Raw genomic sequence first — 22,935 nt, forward strand, 5'->3', positions numbered from 1 at the left:
AAAATTTATCCTCTTCTTGTCATATATAATGCAATACTTTCTTACCTCTTATCTTTGGCATGGTTTATAGCATTTTTGCCATATAGGACTTTGTATGTGGTCAAATGTTTTTCATTATTGGGTCTGGGTTTCCTGTATAGCTTTAAAGATTTTATTTATTTTTTTGACAGAGAGAGAGAAACCACAAGCAGGGGGAGGGGCAGAGTGAGAGGGAGAAGCAGACTCGCCACTGAGCGGGGAGCCCAATGTGGGACTCAATCCCAGGACCCTGGGATCATGACCTGACTTGAAGGCAACCACTTAACCAACTGAGCCACCCAGGCACCCCTCCTGGGTAGCTTTAAAAAAGCCTCATGTAGCGCTTGCTTTGGCAGCACATATACTAAAATTGGAAGGATCCAGAGCAGATTAGCATGGCCCCTGTGCCAGGATGACATGCAAATTTGTAAAGCTCTTAAAAAAAAATTTTAAAATAATAAAATAAAAAAGCCTCATTTATGCCAAGACTAGACAACTAACGATTCATCCAAATCTTTTTCTCATACTTTTCTAGTTTAGTTTCTTCCATGCACATCTTTAATCAATACGAAATGTATTTTTACTTAAGTATAGGGTAGAGATCTGACACATTTTTCTAGATGGTTAGCAAGTTATGTGGATATCTCTTAGTAGATAAATTACTCTTTTGCTATTGGAATTGAAGTTTAAAAAAATGTAATGGACACTGAATATGTGGCAGGCACTTTTCTAAGCATCTTACTTGTAACTCATACAGTCTTCATAACCCCATGGCATAGGTGAAATGCCAGTTTATCACATAGAAGCTTTTTAACATCGCTGCATCTGTTTCTGGATTCTTCATCTGCTTCCGTAACCAATACAGCAGAAAAGAGGAGAGATGCACTGTATGTGCACGCACGCCTACTTCCCCTGCCCCCCAGCACACTTCCCTTCAGTTCTTCTCTCGCCTCAACACCACACTCCTATATCCAGATGCCTCCTCAGCATCTCTGCTTGCATTGCAACTTGTCTTCTCTGACGCAGGGCGGCCCAGACGGCACTCGTGATTTCCCCCACCAACCTGCCCAGCCACCCAGTCTTCCTCTGTCTCAGCCCCACCCAGTGTCATTGCTGCCTCCCCTTCCTACCCCTTGCAGCCAGTCTGCCCTGGACTGCCACCTCCCCACCAGGAGCAGATCTGCTCACTTCTCTGCACACCTTGGCCATTCTTTCCTTTTGCCTGCACCCCTGCCATGGCCCCTGACATTTTCTCATCCTGCATCCTCTCTCGCCTGCTTCCTCTCTCCCAGTCCATTCTTCATGGAGCAAACTGGCCTTCTTAAAATGTAAGTCATTTTTTTGGGACAGGGAGTATCCTTGCTCAGAGTCTCTGGGCTCCTCATTGCACCTGGAACACTATCGCCTGGCTGTGTTCTGCAGGTTCCTGCATGGCTGGCTGCTGCCCCACTTCAGACCTCACCTTGTCTCACCTGCCCACCCTCACCCTGAGCCTTGCTACACTGGCCTTCTCTGTCACTCAACATGTCCTGTTCAGACCTACTGCAGGGCCTTTGCTGTTCTCTGCTTTGAGTGAGGATCCTTCCCATGGCTGCTTTTCCTTATCATTCCAAGATCACCTCAAATATCACCCCCTCAAGAGGCCTTCCTTCACTACTGGAATAAACTCTCCCCCAATACATACACCCTTGCCCATCAAGTCACTCTCTGCCATAATTGGTTTTTATTATTGTCATTGTAACCTCACTCTCTGAAATTATTATTCATTCACCATTTACCTGTTCCCCTCCTGAATGTGACCGCCTGGCAGCAGGACTTTTTGGCTGCTCTGTACATGGACCCCCAGCCCAGGGCCTGGCACAGAGCAGGGGCTCAATAAGGGTTTGCTGCAAAATCATACTGGAAGGAGAGGAAGTTGAAGGGGTCAAAAATAAAACTAGAGGGGCGCCTGGGTGGCTCAGTCATTGAGCGTCTGCCTTTGGCTCAGGTCGTGATATCAGGGTCCTGGGATCAAGCCCCGCATCAGGCTCCTTGCTCAGCGGGAAGCCTGCTTCTCTCTCTCCCACTCCCCCTGCTTGTGTTCCCACTCTCGCTGTGTCTCTCTCTGTTGAATAAATAAATAAAATTAAAAAAAAAAAAACTAGATTGACCATGAGTTAGCAATTGTTAGCAGTGAGTTTGGATGTTGAATTTTGTCAAATGCTTTTTTTTTCTTTTTTGAATCAATTGAGATATAGTTTTTTCCTTTATTACCTAAATATAGGACGTTATACTGATTGATCTTGTCATACCAACTCTGTATTCCTGGGATAAAATCCATTTTCTCATGATGCATTTGTGTATTGTTGGATTTGATTCACTTACATATATTTTTTAAAATTTTTTAAAGTTTTATTTATTTAAGTCATCTCTACACCCAACATGGGGCTCAAACCCATGACCTCAAGATCAAGAGTCTCATGCTCCTCTGACTGAGCCAGCCAGGCACCCCAATTCACTTATATTTTATGAATGTTTTCTGTATTTGTGTCATGTAAGTTTTAGTGTCAGAGATATGCCAGTCTCACAAAACAAGTTGAAAAGCATGCCTTTCTCCTTCGTATTCCAAAAGAGGGTTTTTAAAAAAGATTTATTTATTTACTTTCGAAAGAGAGAGAGTGTTCAAGGGAGAGGCAGAGAGAGATGGAGAGAGAGAATCCAAGCAGACTTCCTGCTGAGTTCGACCCTGAAATCATGACCTGAGCCAAAATCAAGAGTCGGACACTTAACTGACTGAGCCACCCAGGCGCCCCCTGAAAGAGTTTTTTGTAAGATTGTTATTATTTCTTCCCTAAATGTTTGATAGAATTCACTAGTGAAACCATTTTGGGCTGGGGTATTCTGGAAGGTTTTTTGATCACTAATTCAATTTCTTTAATAAATCTAAAGCTATTCTATTTCTTTTGTGTTAGTTTCGGTAAATTGTTCTTAAGCAATTTGTCTATGTCATCTAAACTGTCAAATTTATTGGCATAAAATTTGTAATATTCTCTATTGTCTTTTTCATGTCTGTAAGATCTGTAGTGATATCCCCTCTTTAATCTCTTACTGGGGTTCTTGTTCAGGGTAAGAATGGAGCAATCACACTCCATCCTGCCTCTCCCACTGACTGTAATCATTAAACCCAGACAGACTGCATAGTGCACCCATAGGAAGACTGAAAAGTAAATAGTAGCAGGTTGAATGAAAAGAGGACTTAAAGTGCCCGTGAACTAGAGGTGAGTTTACCACTATTGTTCCTTTGATATCTGCTGGCCTGAATGCAATGCAGCCTGAAGCCCAGAAGTGGGAAGTGGGATGTGTGTAGGGAGAGCTCCAGGAGAAGCCCTGGAGTTCTGGCTGAGTAGCTGGACACACCTAACCCTCAGAGAGAGGGTGTGGAATTCTCCATTTTGTTGTTGTTGTTGTTTTCTTCTCCCCATTTCTTGAGCCTTGGCTGCCAAGCCGTCCCTTGTTGGCCACAGCAAAGGCCACAACAGGAGCCAGGAGGAGCCGAATTCTGAGGAAGGGGAACATTCCTTTCCAGCCAACCAATCTCTCATGCTTTTCCTCCCCTCTCTTTCTGCGTCCTACCACTTGGCCAAAGATAGGAATAGTCACAGAGGAACACAATGATGGAGTAACTTTCTAGCCCCAGCTTTCTGGCCACAGAACCAGTACTGGAAAGTACTGGGGAGATTATGGAGAAAGAAGAGCTCTTTCTTAACTTTATAGGAAAATCCCATTAAGTTGTATGAGAACTTCCAAGCTCACTGAGCTGTGCATACATGGATCTGATCAGTTTAGCAGTGACTTTGAGAACAGAACTAACAGACCATCGATCAGGTTCCAGATGACCACTGGGTAGTACATATTTAGGACCTACCCTAATGGTTCTGCAAAAGCTTTAGAAACTGAACCTAAATTTGAACAACTCACAGAGAGCAGGTTGAACTTGTAGTATGAACCTAAGCAGGTCTATTGCCTAAAACAAAAATAAGTACATTCTCCATAGGATTTAAAAAAGACTTGGGGTCTCATTACATTATATTCAAAATTTCCAGGAGACAATCCAAAATTACTTGTCATATGAAAAACCAAGAAAATCTCAACTCACATGGGAAAACAATCAACAGACACGAACAGCAAAATTGACAGAGATGTTGGAATGATCTGACAAAGACTTCAAAGCAGCTATTGTACAATAGCCCTACCAGTCAGTCACACTCTTGAAATGAGTAGAGTTAGCAAACTTTCCCACAGAGGGCTTGGCAGTAAGTATTTGAGGCTTTGCAAGGCATGTGGTCTCTGTTGCATCTACTCAATTCTGTGAAAGAGCCACATACAGATAGCCATCCACAATATAAAAACAAGTGAGTGTGGCCGTTTCCCAGTAAACCTTTATTCATGGGATTTGGCCCATAGACTACAGTTCACCAATCCCTGAACTATAGTGTTTTTTAGATATTTTATTGATTTTTCTGTGTTTACTTGTTCTAAATATTATCAAGAGCAGGATCTTAAAATCTTTCACTGTGATTTTGGACTTGATTATTTCTCCCCTTAGTTCTGTTAGTTTTTTCTTAAGCTATTTTGAAGCTCTGATATTAGGTGCATAAATACTTTCATTGTTATGTTTTCTTGATCCATTGACCCCTTTATCATTTTGAAATTTCCCACTTTATCTCTAATAATGTTCTGCCTGAAAGTCTATTTTGTCAAATATTAATATAGTCACTTCTGATTCCTTTTTTAAAAACATTCTATTTATTTATTTATTTGAGAGAGAGAGAGCATGAGCAGGGGAGAGGCAGAGGGAGAAGCAGACCCCCCGCTAAACAGGAGGCCCCATGTGCAGCTTGATCTCAGGACCCTGGGATCATGACCTGAGCCGAAGGCAGATGCTTAACCAACTGAGCCACCCAGGCGCCCCAGATTTCTTTTTCTTTCTTTCTTTCTTTCTTTCTTTCTTTCTTTCTTTCTTTCTTTCTTTCTTTCTTTCTTTCTTTCTTTCTTTCTTTTCTTTCTTTCTAATTGAGGTAAAAAACACATAACATTAAATTCACCATCTTCCCCATTTTTAAGTGTCCAGTTTGGTAGTGTTATGTATCCCCACACTGTTGCGCTACAAATCTTTAGAACTGTTTCATATTGTTAAACTGAGATTCCTTACCCTTCAACACTAGTTTACCCTCCTTACTCTCCCTAGCCCTTGGAAACCACTTTCTACGTTCTCTTTCTATCATTTTGACTACTTTAGATACTTCATATGAGTGGAATCATACTGATTTTGTCCTTTTGTGACTGGCTGATTTCAATTAGCATAACGTCCTTGAGGCTCATCCATGTTGTAGCATGTGACAGGATTTCATTCGTTTTAAAGGCAGCATGATATTCCCTTGTGTGTATATACTAGATTTTCTTCATCCATTCACCTGTCAACGGACATTTGGGTTGCGTCCACTTCTTGGCTACTTTGAATACTGCTGCAATGGACATGGGTATGCAAAGTTCTTTTTGAGATCCTGCTTTAAATTCTTTTATTTATTTATTTTTAAAAGATTTTATTTATTTATTTGACAGAGACGGAGATAACGAGAGCAGGAACACAAGCAGGGGGAGTGGGAGAGGGAGAAGCAGGCTCCGGGCTGAGCAGGGAGCCCGATGCGGGGCTCAATCCCAGGATGCTGGGATCATGACCTGAGCAGACGCTTAACGACTGAGCCACCCAGATGCCCCTGCTTAAAATTCTTTTAGATAAATACCCAGGAGTGGGATCGCTGGATTGTATGGTAATTCTATTTTTAAATTTTTGAGGCACCTCCATACTGTTTTCCATAGTGGTTGTACCTTTTCATAGTCCTGTCACCAGCTCATGAGCATTCTGATTTCTCCCACCCTCACCAACACTTGTTATTGCATGGCTTGTTTGTTTGTTCAATAGTGACTATCTTCATGGATATGAGATGATATCTCACTGTGGTTTTGATTTGCGTTTCTCTTATGATTAGTGATGTTGAACATCTTTTCATGTTTGCTGGTTACTTCAGATTTTTTATTCTTCCTCTGCCTGGTGTAACTCTTTCTATCCTTCCACTTTCTTTTTTCTTTTTATTTATTACCATTTTTAAAATTATTTATTTATTTGAGAGAGAGAGCACATGCAAGAGCATGAGTGGGGGACAGAGGGAGAAGCAGGCTCCCCACTGAGCAGGGAGCTCAGTCCCAGGACCTTGAGATCATGCCCTGAGCCAAAGTCAGACGCTTAAAGACTGAGCCACCCAGGCGCCCCTGTCCTTTTACTTTCACCCTCTTCATGTATTTGTATTCAAAGTGCATTTTATTTTTTATTTTTTGGTATATAGCATGCATTTGGGTCTACCAGACTCTGGTAGGCTGCATAATGGCCCCCTGAAGTTGTCCGTGTCCTAATCACCAGAATGTGTGAATATGTTGTTGTACATGGCGAGAGGCATTTCGCACATGTGATGAAGGTTACTGACCTTAAAATGGGGAGGTTATTCTGGATAATCTGGGTGGGCCCAATCTACTCATATGATTCTTAAAAGCAGGAAATCTTTCCCAGGTGGGTCAGAGAGATGAGACAGAAAAAAAGGAGGACAAATTTGAAGCATGAAAGGGACTCAACCCAAAGTTGTGGCCTTTGGAGATGGAGGAAGGAAGCCTCAAGTCATGGAATGTGCCCGGTGGGAGCTGGGAATGATGCTCAGCTGACAGCCAGCAAGAAGGCAGGACACTCGGTCATAGATCTCAAGGAACTAAATTCTGTCAACAACCTGAGTGGACAGAAAATGCATTCTCCACTCCAGCCTCTGCAAAAGAACACAGGCTGTGAATACGTTGACTTTGGCCTGGTGAGACCTCTACAGGACCTCTGACCTCCAGAAGTAAGATAATAAATCTGCGTTGTTTTAAGCCACTAAGCTTGTGGTAATTTGTTGTGGCAGCAATGGAAAACCAATACAGCACATATTTAGGGGTTCATCCTCTGCACGGATTCCTCCCTGGATTACCCCTCTAACTTTCCAATTCTCCTACTGTCCCCTCCTAGGCTGTGGTTCTCTGCAGTAGGAGCAGCTCCTGGCTTGGGGGGCTGCCCTCGGGGGGGAAAAAGCCACCAACTCCTAAATCTCAACAATTTCTATTCATCTTTCAAGGTTGCTCTCCTATTCAGTTTCTGCCTTCGTTTGGTCATTTGCCAAGGCCTTCAAATACTGCTTTTAAATGTTTTGCTCAGTTGTTTTTTTTTTTAAGATTTTATTTATTTATTTGAGAGAGAGAGATAGCGAGAGCAGGAACACAAGCAGCGGGAGTGGGAGAGGGAGAAGCAGGCTCCCCACCAAGCAGGGAGCCCGATGCGGGGCTCCATCCCCAGACCCTGGGATCATGACCTTAGCCGAAGGCAGACGCCCAGCGACTGAGCCACCCAGGCGCCCCACCTTTTGCTCAGCTTTTATAATCGTCATCTGCAGGAAGATTAGTCCACGGTTACCAAAAGCTGGGACCTCATTATACTCTTCTGCCTCATTATACTCTTTTACGTTTGCAATTTTCCTTGGAAATAAATTGTTAAAAATTAGTTTGTGCCATGTCTTAATTTTTCTCATTCTCATTAATCTGAAGGCTCAAACGGAGTTGCCTTGTCTTAGTATGGCACTTTAAAAAATGAATAAAAGGCAAGTTTTCTGACTTTTGATGGGGGTGGGAGGTGGAGAGGACCCCAACCTTAGCCCCCAGGAGGGAAGGAAGCTCGGTGCCAGGTTTGTCCCACCACATGCAGTTCCCCACAATCACCAGCAGGGGGAAAATTAGTTCTCTGTTTCCGACGGATCCCCGCGCCTCGCCGCTAATTCCCTAACGAAAGGAAGAGGGAAGAGCGCCGGGGAGGTCTCGGTCAGTGTTCGGAGGGAACTGGCTTCGAGGGGTGCCTGAGAACGCCGAGACCCCGCGAAAGAGCGTGTACCTATTCCCAGCAGCCGTGTCTTTCGAGGCACACGGAGAAGTTGGCTGGACCTCCCTGCCGACCCCGCGGGCAGGGCTGCCGCGGCGCAGAGCCGCCTCCGGGGCGGCCGCAGCATCGCGGGCGGGACGCGAACCCAGGTGCGGCCGCGCGGCTCCGCGACCAGGTGAGCCCGCGGTGACCAGGTGAGCCCGCGCCGGGGTCTGAGAGTGATCCAGGTGAGTCCGCGAGCGAGCAGGTGAGTCCGCGCCCGGCTCCGCGGCGGATCCAGGTGAGCCCGCGTCCACCACTCCAGCGTCTCGGTCGGAGTCCGGTGCTAGGACTCGAGCCGTCGGCCGGCAAAATGGGTTGAAGCGGCGAGCGCCGCGGGCTGGTGATTCAGGATCCGGGCCTGGGCACGGTTGCGGCTCCCGGGGCTGGGGTCACGAGACCTGAAAGGACCTTCCACTAAGTGGGTTCATAGTATTTTAGCCTCAAAAACAAGTCATGCAAATGAGATGATGTGTATGGGAGAGGCGACTGAGTGGTTCTTTTATTCGTGCTGAGCATTAATCATTCCCCTGAGGACCTTGGCTAAAGTGCTTCTTTTGTAACCGGTGGTACAGCCTGGGTCTGTGTCCCTGAGTTTTGAGTAACTGCGTGGGTAAATCACGAGCTGCAGACGGGAAGAAACAGCCACCACTTCAGGGGTGTTTTAAGATTGAAAGTCACTGGATGCTGAAGCAGTGAGAGAGATTGGAAGAGGAAAGCAAAGAACAGAAAGGTAAGAAGCAAACATACGGGAAGTAAAAGCAAAGCAAAACAAACAAAAAACCGCCTGGAAACAGCCTAGTGGATCCCATAGCTTGGTGGGGCGCGCAGGTGAGCAGCAGGAGAACTGTGTGGGTTGCCGTGGGGGGGCGAGGGGGGGAGACATGACCCTGAACAGGGAGTCAGAGGAGGTCTCTGGTGAAGAAAACGTTGGTTATTGCTGGGATTTTAAAGTTACCACGGAGGTATAGAAACGGATGCAATATGTAGGCAACAAATTTGCACAAATTATCAAATGATAAGGTATAAACCTGTAATTGGATTAGTAGGTAAATCGCAAGGTGCTGTGTTTTTCTATACTTTGATGAACATTCAAAGAGGAATCTCTAGAAAAGCATTTAGTGTAAATAGAGTTTAGGATCAAAGTGTTACAAAACAGCACAACAAATTATTATTTTAGGTCTCAATTGCCTATGGCAGCAGAACTTTATCTTTAAATGTATTTCAAGAATGTGTCCATTTGGGGCGCCTGGGAGGCTTAGTCGTTAAGCGTCTGCCTTCGGCTCAGGTCATTGTCCCAGAGTCTTGGGATGGAGCCCCGCAGCGAGCCCCGCATCCAGGGGGCCTGCTTCTCCTTCTCCCAGTCCCCCTGCTTGTGTTCCCTCTTCTCGCTGTGTCTCTGTCAAATAAATAAATAAAATCCTTAAAAAAGAGAGAAAAAGAATATGTCCATTTGTTTTAGATAGCTAACTACTAGTTTAAAATAGATGAGAATATAAAATATTCCAGTACTTTGAAATATACACGAAAGTCAAATAAAACAGTTGCCAAATTCTACATGAAAATGATGAAATAATAAAATAGCCAAGTTCAGCTACTTTTTCTTTCTTTCTTTCTTTCTTTCTTTCTTTCTTTCTTTCTTTCTTTCTTTCTTTCTTTTTTTAGCTATTTTTCAAAAGATAGGTATTATGCTTGGAAGCTGCCATTTCCTCTGCTCTGGTATTTCAGGGCCGAGGGTTGTTTGTCATTGCAGACTTACATCTGTGTGCCCCTCAGGCCTGTAATACCTAAACGGCCTTCCCACTATTCAGTTTATCAGTCCTAGAGCCTTCCTAGGTACATCTTTTTTCTTTTTTTTTTAAATCCTATTCTTGTGTTTTAAAACTTGCCTATTTGTTTGATGTTTTAAAAAATTTGAAAGGGGGGGCGCCTGAGTGGCTCAGTCGGTTAAGCGGCTGCCTTCAGCTCGGGTCATGATCCCAGGGTCCTGGGATCGAGCCCCGCATTGGCTCCCTGCTCGGCAGAGAGCCTGCTTCTCCTTCTCCCTCTGTCTGCCGCTCTGCCTACTTGTGCTCTCTCTCTGTCTCTGTTAAATAAATAAATAAAAATCTTTAAAAAAAAAAATTTGAAAGGTTAGAGAAAAGGCAGGTTACATATCCACGAATCAGAAATGAGGGGAGGGAGGATATGGTAATACTATTTGAACTTTGCATGCTATCTCTTCCTAAATGGTAAGGAGTTCAGAACAGGCACTCAGGCTTAGTTTGGGCTGAAAGACATTTCAAGTATTTTTCTTAGTCAGTGTTTATATGAGGAGTTTCTTAGCGCTTTCTCATAAGCTCCCAGAGACTGCCTCCTAGTATCTTAGAGGCAAGGTACTTGTCACTAAACTGTTACTTTAAATCTTGCATTAGTATATCTTTTTTGGCTCTGATGGAACTTAACAATCAGAATATGTACTATTAGTTATTTTTTTTTAAACAGGAAACGAGTGTGGGCTATTTGATTCCTTCTGTTAATTACTCACATTTGAGCCTGTGTCCACTGGAAAAAACAAATAACCATTGCCTAAGTAAGATATGTATGTATGTACGTACGTATGTATTATTTTTTTAATGTGTAGACACTCTGGAAGGAGAGGCAGTCCTTGGCTGGTATAGCAGCTCTGTCTCTCCTAGAACCTGATCTCCTTCTCTCTTTCTGCTGTCCTCAGTGTGTATCTTCTATCTTCCAGGTAACCTCATGGTTGCAAGATGACTGTTCATCACACCCATATTCTAGACAGGAACACAGAGGAAAGGGAGAAGGGCAGAAGGGCACCTGGGAGCTGAGTAAGATTTAACAGCTTCCACTTATGTTTTGGGGTAGATTGCAGAGATAGCTGCCAGTAATTCTTGCTGATGTCACTTTTCCCATCAAGGAGTGGAATTTACTTCTTTTCTTCTTGAGTTGGGACTGGCCCTGTGACTTGCTTTGACCGATAGAATGCATTGGAAGGCCTTACTAGGTCTTGCTACTTCTGTTTTTGCCCTCTTGGGATCTAGCTGCCAGGTAAAGAAGCTTGCCCGAGACTACTGAATAATGAACAACCAGGTGAGGAGAGGTCTAGCCCTCTCCACCTGAGGGAGCAGGCATGTGCGTGAAGCCATCTTGGATGTGCCAGCCCCAGCTGAGCACCAGTAGGCACCACGTGGAACACAAGAACCCCCCCGGGTGAGCCCTGCCGACTTACAGAATTGTCAAGGAGAATAAATCATTGCCGAATTGGGCCGAAACGTGACCAATCGGCCCCCTTTCTCCAAATACTAGGATGTCCAAGAAGTGAGGTTCATTAGTGGTGTGCTTGGCTGCATTGGACATGGTAGAAATTCGTACAACATCCCAGCAAGCCCCCCGGGATGGTTACCCGTATGCTTGGCTTTGGTGGGATTGGGTCACCCACCCAGGCTGTGCTCCCGGGTTCAGCTTCAGCCCTTCTTCTCTGCTCTGAAGCTTCTGTGCCTGCATCGCCTCAAGTGGCCCTGAGCCCCCTCTGGGCACACTGTGAGCTCTCAGCTCCCTGCTACTGTCAGGTCGCCTAGCTCTTGTTCTCAGAGTGGAAGCCTGATTGGATCAGATCGCTTTGCAACCGGCCCACGGCAAGGCCGTTTGCTGTGCTCTGGATTCACTGCCCATCCCTTACTTCTTATCCCTTTCCTAGTCAGCCCTGCCAGGAGAGGGACGTGGTCCTTGAGCTCTGAAGGCACTGGATCAAGTTCTGGCTACATGCCTTCCTGGCTATGGGACTTGAGCAGGCTTGATCATTTTTTGCCTCAGTTTTCTTATCTGTAAAGTGGGACTAAGGGTACCCACTTCATAGGGTTATTATTAAGATTAAGGCCAGAGTGCCTGTAAACACATGGTGTGTGGTCAGTAAATGGTGGCCGTGACTATTCATGTTTTATTGTAACTTACACAGCAACTATGTGCTCCCTTTGTGGAATCCATTTTCTTGAAAAGTCAGCTGTCTGTCAAGTGATACTTTCCCATAGATGTCTGTCATAAAATGAGAATTTTTTTCCCACTGAAAGGTTTAACAGCTTCTTTTTTTTTTTTTTTAAGATTTTTTATTTATTTATTCATGAGAGACAGAGGCAGGGGGAGAAGCAGGCTCCCTGCGGAGCAGAGAGCCCGATGTGGGACTTGATCCCAGGACTCTGGGATCATGACCTGAGCCGAAGGCAGACGCTTAACGACTGAGCCACCCAGGTGTCCCTTAACAGCTTCTTTTAAAATACTGCAAAACTTTTTTCAAAATCATCAATTAAGAAGAACATTATCTAATAATATACTTAAAAGATAATCAGAAGTCTTTGCCTATCATATACCCCTGGTTTTGCTCTGTCTGGGGTGAGTGGGGAGGTTGAAAACATGAGGTGTCCCTCCGAGTTCCGTGTTACATGGTCCCCCCCCCCCCTGCAGCTTTTGGGTGGGACTTACACTGCTCCCCTGGGACAGAGGCAACTGAAGAGAAAAACCAGGGACATCTAGGCGCTTTTGAAGACATACTTTTGATTTGTTCTAGGCTGTGCCTTAACCCAATGTACGTATGAGCTTCCGTGCAGGAAGAGTTTAAAAATTTTTGTAAAGTGGATTCTCTCATAATTGCTTATTTAATAGCTACGGCCAGAGATGATGCACTCTGTTGATGCATTTATTTGATTTTTTTTTGTAGGTGTTTATAGCGAGGACAGGTTTGCCATTCTGTTTGTGATGCACCTTTAAAATTACTGCTAGCCTTATATATTACTTCCGTAAAGACAAATCCTTCAAAGGGGACTTTTTGCCCTTCTTAGACTGTAAAGCACTATAAAAATGTAGGTATCCCTATAATTTTTTAAGCTGGACACACCCTAACTTGGTTGTGACATTTCTTTTTGTAACACTGGAGGACTAGGGGGGTGCCTTATGTAGAAAATGATGATTGATTTTGTGAGCTTGAGCGTGGTGGGCTTTATAACCACTGGTCAGAGTATACACTCACATCTCAGTGCATCTGTAATAGGAGGCAAGGAGGGGGGATGCTTTTGTAAAACAATGAGTTTTTACTTATTTATAAACTAATCTACTCTTACAAAGTTCAGACAGGACAGGAGGGTGTGAGACGTCCCCCCACCCTCAGAGGTAAGCAGCCACTGCTAAGAGTCTCTTATCCTTCTTATAGCAATTTTCTGTACATTAACAAACATGTACTCACGTGGTTTTCTTCTATTTCAACACAAATGATGTCACACTGTATGTGTTGTTAATGTCATCTTTTCTTTACCTATCTCTAGGGCTGGAATGTATTTTCACTGCAGCGTCTATATTCCTTTTTATTCTTTTTAACTGCTCCAAAGCATCCCCTTAAATGGCAGGACCAAGATCAAACCAATCCCAAGTGATGATCATTTCCAAGTAGGCTCTATCTAAAACTAAACACTTTACTAGAATTTTTCAAAATTATTAAATCAATTTTTAATACTTTATTTTTTAGAGCAGCTTTAGATTTACAGCAAAACCAAGCAGAAAGTACAGAGATTTCCCATCTACCCCCTGCCTCCACACATGCCTAGCCTCCCCGCTATCAACATCCCCATCAGAGAGTGGGACATTTGTTATAAGCCATGAACCCACATTGACAAATCATTATCATCAACAGTTTATAGTTTACATTAGAGTTCATCCTTGGTGTTGTATGCTTTATGGGTTTTGACAAGTATAATGATATGTATCCACCATTACAGTATCAGAGTAGTTTCACTGCCCTAAAAATCCTCTGTGCTCCACCTGTTCATTCCTGCTGCACCCCACCCTTGGCCATCACTGATCGTTTTACTCTCTTCATAGTTTTGCCTTTTCCAGAATGTTCTATAGCTAGAATCATGCAGTATGTCGCCTTTTCAGTTTGGCTTCTTTCACTTAGTAATGTGCATATAAGTCTCCTCCGGGTCTCTTCCTGGCTTGATATTTCATTTCTCTTTTGTGCTGAATAATATTCCATTGTGGGGATATACCACAGTTTATGCATCCATTCACCTACTGAAGGACATCTTGGTTGCTTCCAAGTTTAAGCAATTATGAATAAAGCTGCTATAAACATCCCTGTGCAGATTTTTGTGTGGGCATAAGTTTTCAACTCATTTGGGAAAATACCAAGGAGTGTGATTGCTAGATCATATGGTAAGAGTATATTTAGTGTTGTAAGAAACTGCCAGGGGCGCCTGGGTGGCTCAGTCGTTAAGCGTCTGCCTTCGGCTCAGGTCATGATCCCAGGGTCCTGGGATCAAGCCCCGCATCGGGCTCCCTGTTCCGTGGGAAGCCTGCTTCTCCCTCTCCCACTCCCCCTGCTTGTGTTCCTCTCTCGCTGTGTCTCTCTCTCTCTCTGTCAAATAAATAAATAAAATCTTAAAAAAAGAAAAAAAAGAAACTGCCAAACTGTCTTCCAAAGTAGCCGTATCATTTTGCATCCCCACCATCAGCGAATGAGAGTTCCTGTTGCTCTGCATCCTCACCAACATTTGGTGTTGTCAGTATTTTGGATTCTGGTCATTCTAATAAGGATGTAGCAGTGTCTCATTGTTGTTTTAATTTGCATTTCCCTAATGACATATGATGCTGAACATCTTTTCATATGCTTACTTGCCATTTTTATATCTTTTTTGGTGAGGTATCTGTTCAGATCTTTTGCTTATTTTTTTAATCAGGTTTTTAGTTTTCTTATTGTTGAGTTTTAAGAGTTCCTTTTTTTTTTTTTTTAAGATTTTATTTATTTGACAGACAGAGACACAGTGAGAGAGGGAACACAAGCAGGGGGAGTGGGAGAGGGAGAAGCAGGCTTCCCACCGAGCAGGGAGCCTGATGCGGGACTCGATCCCAGGACCCTGGGATCATGACCTGAGCTGAAGACAGACGCTTAACGACTGAGCCACCCAGGCGCCCCAAGAGTTCCTTTTTTTTAAGATTTTGTTTTTATTTATTTATTTGAGAGAGAGAGAGAGCATGAGTGGGGAGGAGGAGCAGAGGGGGAGGGAGAAGCTGACTTCCCGCTGCTGAGCAGGGAGCCCAATGTGGGGCTCAATTCCAGGACCCCAGGATCATGACCTGAGCTGAAGGCAGATGCTTAACTGACTGAGCCACCCAGATGCCCCTAAGAGTTCTTCTTAACACTCCTGTATCAGATATATAGATATATATAGGCAAATATTTTCTCCCAGTTTGTGACTTGTTTTCTCGTTCTCTTGACTTGATTTTTTTCTAACTACTGAAAAAAAAAATTATGCCCATTGTGGCAAGTCTAACAAAGCAAAGATGAATTAAGAAAAATACAATAATCTTCTCTTTCCCTCTGATTGTACCCTTTGAGGCAACTAATCTGAATAGTTTGGTTTGTAACCTTCTGTATCTTTCTCTGCTCAAATGCTCATTTTTTTTCTTTATCTTTTGTCTAAAAATAAGCTCCTTTATATATTTATCCATAACTTTCTTTTCTTTTAAAGTAAACCCAACGTGGGCCTCAAGCTCACGCCCTGAGATCAAGACTCACATGTTCTATTGACTGAGCCAGCCATTCGCCCCCATAATTTTCTTTTATACATTCCCTCTATATAATACATCACTGGTATATTCCTAGGCAAATATGTATAAATGTAACTTATTCTTTTTCATGGCTGTGCAATATTTCTTGGTACAGATATCATAATCTAGTCAGTTGCTCCTTAATTGTGAATATTTAGGTTGTTTCCAAATTTATTTTCCTTTTCTATTTTAAACAATGATGGTGCTTTTATTCCTGTAGGAGAAACCTCCCGAAGTGGGACTCCTGGGTCCAAGGTGATATGTATTTCTAATTTTTTAAAATTTTATTATGTTATGTTAATCACCATACATTACATCATTAGTTTTTGATGCAGTGTTCCATGATTCATTGTTTGCATATAACACCCAGTGCTCCATTCAATACCCATCACCAGGATAACCCATCCCCCACCCCCCCTTGTATTTCTAATTTTAATAGGTATTGCCAAATTATTTTCCAAAAGATTGTAATAATTCATACTCCCATCACTGTAAGAGGTGTTCATTTCCCCGTGTTCTCATCAGTGCTGGCTGTTAGCAGTCTTTAAAATGTTTACCCATCTGGGCGCCTGGGTGGCTCAGATGGTTAAGCGTCTGCCTTCGGCTCAGGTCATGATCCCAGGGTCCTGGGATCGAGTCCCGCATCGGGCTCTCTGCTCCTTGGGAGCCTGCTTCTCCCTCTGTCTCTCATGAATAAATAAATAAAATCTTTAAAAAAAATAAAATAAAATAAAATAAATAAAATGTTTACCCATCTATTAGTATTGTTTTTTTTTTAAGATTTTATTTATTTATTTGAGAGAGAGAGAGAGCACGAGCCAGGGGGGAGGGGCAGAGGGAGAGGGAGAAGCAGGCTGCCCTCCAGGGAGCCCAATGGGCACTCGATCCTAGGACCCCAGGATCATGACCTGAGCCGAAGGCAGATGCCTAACCGACTGAGCCAGCCAGGCCCCCTCTGTTAGTTTTTTTTTTTTTTTTAAGGCTCCAGATTTTGTCCTTTTTTTAAAAAAGTGTTTTATTTATTTATTCATGAGAGTCAGAGAGAGAGAGAGATGCAGAGGGAGAGGGAGAATCAGGCTACCCACTGAACAGGGAGCCTGATGCGGGGCTCGATCTCAGGACCCTGGGATCATGACCTGAGCTGAAGGCAGACGCTTAACTGACTGAGCCACCCAGGCGCCCCTGTTAGTACTGTTTTAATTTGTATTGTTTTTACAACCAGTGGCACTGGGCATCTTTTTGTAGCCATGAGTGTTGGTGATTTATATCTTTGCCCATGTGTCTGTTAGGTTTAAATGTGGTAGCCTTTTAAAGGCTAGAGTAGGACACAGCAGAACCAGGCACCAGGTTTGTGGTGGGCAGGGTGTCGGGTTCCGCCCTCTGGGCAGCTGCTGTCCTCACAATAGGATGGCGATGCTCACGGGTGATGCCCCTCCCCCACCCATCTGTGTGTCCACTTGCAGAGTTGCACATAACCTCCGTGCCTGTCTGTTTGCCATCCTTTTAGACTAAACTTACTACACTTTGATCCTCAATGCCTAGTATCGTGCTTGGTGCATAATTAGGCCTCCAAAATGTTGGCTGATTGAATGAATAAAAGCGTCTGCAAGAGCTGACAGGCCTCAGGAGGTGGTGTGTGCGCGTGTGTGCACGTGTGTGCACGTTTGTGCGTGTGTGTGTGCATGCGTGTGCATGCGCGAAACGTCAGGCACTCCAGGGCAACCCAAGGCAGCCCTTGAGTAGGGGCTGCTGTCAGGAAGCTCAGCCTGGGCACAGAGGAGGGGTGCTCAGCAGGTGGGAGCCCCTTGCTTTCTACTTTCCTCTACCTGCTTCGCTTGGCTTCGCTTGGCTTCTCTCTGCTGTCCCTCTCTCTGCAACTTGAAGTAGGAGTTGCTGTCCTTTCCTGAGAACTCCCTCTCACCCACAGCTTGAGGGGCCTTTCCACACCAGGGCAAGGAGATTGTGTTAGATGAAGCCAATTACTCCCCAGAGTATTCCTCCCAGAGAAGGTGGATTCTACACACTAACCATTTGCCTTGTGTGTGGCTTGAAAGGAACTGGCTGAACCCCAAAGACAGAGCTCAGAAAAATCATGCCCAGCCAATACTGATTAAAGGAACTAAGTGTAGGGGGTAAGAGTGTGTATGGGGGGGAGTCGGAGATCAAGGTGAATGGGGTGGGGATGGGGAAAGGAAATTGAATGGACAACAAAAGCCATTTTATTGATCAATTTTCTCCCATTCATTCATATAACAGATTTTAAACAGGTTCAGGATTCACAAACTTTTGAGGTGAACAAATTCTCTGAGTATCTGGAGAACACTATTGACATCTTCTCTCACAGAAGCATAGGTTATTTGCACAAAAGTCCTGCATACAATTTGGGGGGATCTCACCGATCGCCTGAGACCTCTAAGCTCCTTGGTTCTTTGTAGCCTCAGAGGAGGACAGATATCCTAGAGGTAGCTGACTTCTTAAAGGACTATTACCACATTATAATTACTTTTTTCCCCCAAAAGCTAATTAAAGCACCCACAAAGCATTAAAATTTTCTTAGTTGGATTGAGTCACAGTGGAACAGTAAGGAGACAGGATAGAAATGTCTGTTGCCAAAAGCACATGAATGCCAGGTGAAGATTAGAAAAGCCTCATAAGAAAGATAAAAGGCATAGTTTTCACTTTGAACTTGGGAAAAACATCCACTCTGCACAGAAGCAAGTAGCCAAAGTTGAACGTGACAAAAACAAACAACAGGGTTCAGAGCTGTAATCACTGGCATTTAGAGCTGTGGGAACTCTTTAGAAGGTGCATGATGCATTTACCCTCACGGCATTTTTATACATTTATTGCATAATTTTGTCATATTTTCCTGTTATAAACCTCAGTGTCTTCTCTATCATGATATAATAGGAAAAGGCCTTGCAGGGTAGGTAGCCTGGGCCAGGGGCCACGACGTCCTCATGTGACTGTGGACGAGGCAGGAGTGGTGCGGCCACAAGGCCTGGAAAGAAAGCCTGGAAGTGGAGGGGAGGCTTCCTCCTCCATGGAGGGGCTGAGATTTCCATCCTGAGGTCTTCGAAAGGTCCTCACCCTCTCAGGCATTGGCTGTGAGTGCAAATGTTACAGAGTCCTTTCCCTAGGATTTGCTGATCTCCCTTTCTCAATTGCCAGCTACACACTGACTATCCCGGGACTTGGGACATGAGTTATTCTGAATTAATAAATGCCAGCCCTTTACATCCACATGTCCTATACCTTTAACAGAAATCATTCCAAAAACATAACACATGGTTTGACCTTATTCAGCTGAACGGACCATTTTGTTTTGGAGGGATGGGGAGAGGTTCCACCAGTGGTTAATGCCCCGGGGGGAACTGCATGCGGGCTCACACAAGTTCCCAGTATTGGCCTGCTTTGCAGGTACTTTCCAGAAGTACAAAGGAGAATGTGGGGCTGCAGACCTGGAGGCAGTAGAATGAGGCTGCTTTCTTCGAAATTAATGAGTTCCAAGCAGAAGCAATCCTTTCCCACAACGCACAATGCTTTCTCAAATGCCAGAAAAACTCCACCTTTTCCCTTTGTCTCCGCCATCATCCTTGTCCTTTGATTTTCCAGTGGCATCCGAAGTGTTGTCTACTGCTTATGCATCTCTAGCCCAATGCGGCTCTTCAGCCAACGCTTCTACCTCACTGATGTTGAGGTTGCTTAAATATGCAGGAGATGCATCCCTCACTGTCTTCAGGTTTTATCCAAAGCCCACCTTCTGAGCTGAGTGCACTTTTGCCAACATAACAGGAGACTACAGTTCCTCTCTAGCTTCCTTGATATTTTACCTTTTCACTGAATTCCGAGCAGAGGAAATATTTGAAAATCACAGCTTTCGTATTCTGAGGCTGAAAGTCTTGGTGAGTGCTGCACCACTCATTATGCTGTGGTCTCTTGGCTGCAAACCCATCGTTCTCTGCTCTGTGCGGCTGGGCTGGGACTTGGCAAATCTCATGTTGCCCCCCTGCCCACACCCAGTTAGGCTCTGCCCGTAGGGGGCGCTCGATGGAAACTGAGGCTGCAGGAGGAGGGGATTTTCTCTGGCCCCCTTCTCCCAGTTTGTGGGTTCCTGTGACCATCACTCCAATAATGGCTCACCACTTAGCAGTGAAGGTTCCTCCCGGGGGGCAGCTGGATCCTATCTGATCCTGTTTGTAGTTCTCCCAACACTTGTGAAGCCAGATTCACCATACTCCTCCGAGCGACTGCAGCCCCAGCTACCCAATGCCTCCTTCTAGACATCTGAGTTCCAGGCACGACAGGCTTCTGTCCAAGCTCAGATGCCTCAGCACCCACCGGCCAGTGCCCCCTCCTCATGTCTCTGGGTCCCAGGTCTGGACGGATGTCGTCTTTCTCTGAGCAGCTCAGAAACACCAGCGTCCAGAGAAGCAGCTTGCCCTCTTGTGTCTGAAGAAAGGAGCCTTCCCTTGCTGGAGAACTTTCTTGTGAAATGTCTCATGAAATGAAATTCTTTAATAACATTTTATTTTCTGAATAATGTCTTGAATTGTTGAGGTAAGAGGGATGGTAGAAAAAAACTAACCTTGGACTGACTCTCCTTGCTCACCACCTTGTCTAGCAGTAGATTCATTTGCTGTCCTCAGGCAAACGCCTGGCTCTGTAGTGACCATTGGATACAGTTGCATAGATACAACACAATCAGGAAGGGTCTCTTTCTCAGTGCATGGCTCGCAATTGGCAAGCAGCTGGGAAAAATCGAGAGCTTGAGGAAGATTAGATTTCTTTCTTTCTTCCTTTCTTTCTTTTTCTTCCTTCCTTCCTTTCTTTCTTTTTCTTTCTTTCTTTCTTTCTTTCTTTCTTTCTTTCTTTCTTTCAATGGATGCCTGTAGTATTAGGATATGCAAAAGGAGTCAACATGTCCTCTTTTTTTTACGCTTCAAATCAGGGGCATGGCTCCATTTATGCGGAAACTGGCAAGCACCATTACAAAACCCGTTTCATCAGCCTTGTACAACTGCCCAAGAAGAAAGAGTACCTTGTAGTGCATTTATCTGAGAATTCCACATGTTGTCCAACAACTCCATGGTCTGATCAGTCCTGTCATGAGTCACTTTGAAATGCGCAAGTCGACCTTCAGAAAATGTATCATTCAGTCAGACGCATTTGGTCATTGAAAGCTTTTGTGTTCAGCTGGCCACCGAGCGGAGCCTTCCCTAAACACCTCTTCCTCCTCCACACCCTCTTTCTTCGGAGCCGGGCAGTGGTCAATGGCTTTAACAATAAAAGTCCGAATTTGATGAGCTGTCCCTTCTAAGCTCTGATGTCCTCTACGCTGATGCCTTTTCTTGGTTAAGTTTGCGTTTGAGCAGAGCCTGTGACAAGGGCTTTGCTGCAGGCAGTTTCTTGGGAGGTGATTCCAGGAGAGGGGAGAGTGAGGCAAGGAGGAGGACAGGCAAGTATGAGTGGAGGCTGTCTCTCGGTCAGGACCTGCTGGAAGCATATGGAAGCCTCCTACAGCCATCGTTGGGCCATCTGCTACATTGCTCCTGGAACATTTTTCCTCTGGCTCCCTTGGCCCATTGACTGCAGGCTACCCAGGGCTCTTCACTGCCTTGGGTAGAGTGGGATAGCCTGGGAATGTGGAAGGGTGCAGCACAAGCTGGAGGGGCTGTCACGGTTCACAAGGAGCTGTCCCCTGCAGCTTGGCTCCCATTAGAGGGGATGGACGGGATGGACACGGGGACCACGTCAGATCAGACCTTAGCTCCCTCACTGATTAGCCATGAAATCTCGGTCAAAAAACCAAACATCACTTTCCTCATCAGATATTATCATCCTAATAGGGATAATAGTACTTTACCTCATGGAGTATTGTGCTTAGTAAAAATTAGCTGTGGTTGTCCAACCATAGTCTCCTAGTCCAAATTGTGTCCAGAGCTCCCTTTTCTCTTTCAAGGCAAGTGCAATTTCTCTGTGCTTCCATATTTCTCCAGGGAAATGTGCAGCCCTGTGTCAGCATCGGAAGCCCACCTTCTCTCTCCCGCCACATACATCAGGGTCTGGCAGCTTAGCTACCTCTCCGAGGACTCCCACATGGACTCTGTTCTCCGTTGTCATCCCTCTGCTTCTCCGCGTCCCTGACCTGTCTGTCCTCTGGGCGCAGAGGGGCTGCAGAGCATAAGCCGTCACTATGCCCTCCTGTTTCTGGCTGCAGCCCTGGGGGCTGGTGTCACATTGTGTTTTCTTAAAAAAAAAAAAATCACTGCAGCTTGCTGTATTTTCTTGTAAGTGCTGATATAAACATTGTAATCTTCCAATACTTAGATTAATGTTGTCACTTCGACCCTTTAATATGGATAAGCTGAAGTGGTTTGGCTAATGTCAGTGTTCAGGGGCCTAAACTTTCCAAATTGACTACAACCACCATAGAACTTACTTACTGCTGGGAAAAAAATGTCATATCTTCTGGCAAAAAGGGATTTATGTAAAAATTAAGCTTTTTTTTTTTTTTTTTACCTTGGCTGCCAGGATGCTCTGAGCGAAATTGTGTGTTTCTGTATAATGATTATACTTCATTACTGTTTTCTGATATATCCATTTTTCCCCTCTGGGTATTTAATTTGTCTTTTAATTATCCTAATATATAGGGTTTTTTAAATTGTAAGCTCACCCGAATCCTCTTAGGGCAGTGTATAAGTAGAAAACAGTGCATGAATTATTGGATGTGTCATTGTCCCATGAAAATATACAGTTATTGTTGGTTGGTCTTTTTGAGCATAATACTTTTTAAAGCCAGGATTGATTGATTGATTTTTTGTGAGAGAGAGAGCATGCGTGCATGTGAGCAGGGAGGGGCAGAAGGAGAGGGAGAGAGAGAATCAATATGCAGAGCTTGACACAGGGATTGATCTCACAACCCTGAGATCATGACCCTGAGATTGTGACCCTGAGATCATGACTTGAGCTGAAATTAAGAGTTGGACACTTAACCAACTGAGCCACCCAGGTGCTCCATCAAAGCCAAGATTTCTAAAGCCTGTTACACAAGATGTTGGTTGTTTCCATTTTATTAACTGTTGAGTAATTCAGAAGATGTGGTATTTTAGTTAGGATGTTTTTGGTTATAGGTTACTGAAAATCCCACTTAATGCACAGGCTTGAACATCAGAGGAGATTCACTGGGATTTGTCACCCAAGTGCTTGATGAGCCCCAGGAATGCTTTGATCAGTGTTGTGTTTCTGGCTCTATTTCTCTTAGTTTCTTCTAGCTTGGCTCTCCTCTGTGT

At 44.4% G+C, this 22,935-nt stretch overlaps 1 non-coding gene across 1 annotated transcript; it reads left to right on the forward strand.

The window, feature by feature from the left end:
* Positions 1-358: 358 nt before the first annotated feature.
* Positions 359-469, forward strand: LOC118004849. Its single transcript, XR_004677725.1, has one exon. It is a non-coding gene; the product is annotated as a U6 spliceosomal RNA (small nuclear RNA).
* Positions 470-22,935: the final 22,466 nt, after the last annotated feature.

The sequence above is a fragment of the Mirounga leonina genome, unplaced genomic scaffold, assembly GCF_011800145.1.
Source record: "Mirounga leonina isolate KUSES-001 unplaced genomic scaffold, KU_Mleo_1.0 Mir_93, whole genome shotgun sequence".
NCBI classification, from domain to species: domain Eukaryota; kingdom Metazoa; phylum Chordata; class Mammalia; order Carnivora; family Phocidae; genus Mirounga; species Mirounga leonina.